Genomic DNA, 946 nt, shown 5'->3' with positions numbered 1-946 from the left:
CAAAAAAAAAAAAAAAAAAAAAGAGTTCAGAGCAGCCCTGTCCAGTAGGAGTATAGTGGGAGCCACAGTGCAATTTAAACTTCCCAGTAGTCACATGAAAAAGAAACAGGTCAAGTCTGGACAGCATAGCTAGACCCCGTCTCTACAAAAAATTAAAAAATTAGCTGGGCATGGTGTTGCGCACCTGTAGTTCCCTTCGTTTGGAAGGCTGAAGCAGGAGGCTTGCTTTAGCCCAGGAAGTTGAGGCCACAGTGAGCTATGATTATGCCACTGCACTCCAGCCTGGGTGACAGAATGAACACCTATGTCTAAAACAAGAAAGAAACAGATGGATTTAATTTTAAGAATATATTTTATCCAGATATCCACAGTATTATCATTTTATCATGTAATCAGTAGGAAAAAATTACTGAGATATTTTGCCTTCTTTTTCTGTACTAAGTCTTCAAGATCCACTGTGTTCAAAATCCAGCACAGCTGATTTTGGGGGCCACATTTTGAGTGTTTAATAGTTGTGTGTGGCCACTGCTGGCTGTTATATTGTTTAAAATTAAAAACAGAGCCACTTGAGTAGCTCTGTTTTTGCTGATGCTTTCACCTGAAGTACTAGTTCCTTAAAGTTGCTTTTTAGAAAATATTCACCTTTAAAACATATATCTTTGTTAGCTCTCCCCTAGGCAGTGATCATTGTGGAATCTACTGAAGATAAATATCTGACTAGGAAAATGTAAAACGTTTGGCCGAGTGCGGTGGCTCAGGTTTGTAATCCCAGCAATCTGGGAAGCCAAGGCTGGAAGATTGCTTGGGACCAGGAGGTCAAGACCAGCCTGGGCAACATAATGAGACCTGGTCCCTACAAAACATTTTTTATTCTTCTTTTTTCTTTTCTTTTTTTTTTTTGCGTTGGAGTCTCACTCGGTCGCCCAGACTGGAGTGCAGTGGCCGC

At 40.7% G+C, this 946-nt stretch overlaps 1 protein-coding gene across 1 annotated transcript in view; it reads left to right on the top strand.

Moving 5' to 3' along the window:
* Nucleotides 1-946, top strand: part of ARAP1 (ArfGAP with RhoGAP domain, ankyrin repeat and PH domain 1) — a 60,398-nt gene that overhangs the window by 15,192 nt on the left and 44,260 nt on the right. The gene's annotated exons all lie outside the window — the stretch shown is intronic.

This window comes from Carlito syrichta, unplaced genomic scaffold (assembly GCF_000164805.1).
Source record: "Carlito syrichta isolate Samal-C Ts95f unplaced genomic scaffold, Tarsius_syrichta-2.0.1 Scaffold312747, whole genome shotgun sequence".
NCBI classification, from domain to species: Eukaryota; Metazoa; Chordata; class Mammalia; order Primates; family Tarsiidae; genus Carlito; species Carlito syrichta.
This window is presented reverse-complemented; position numbering and strand designations above follow the sequence as displayed.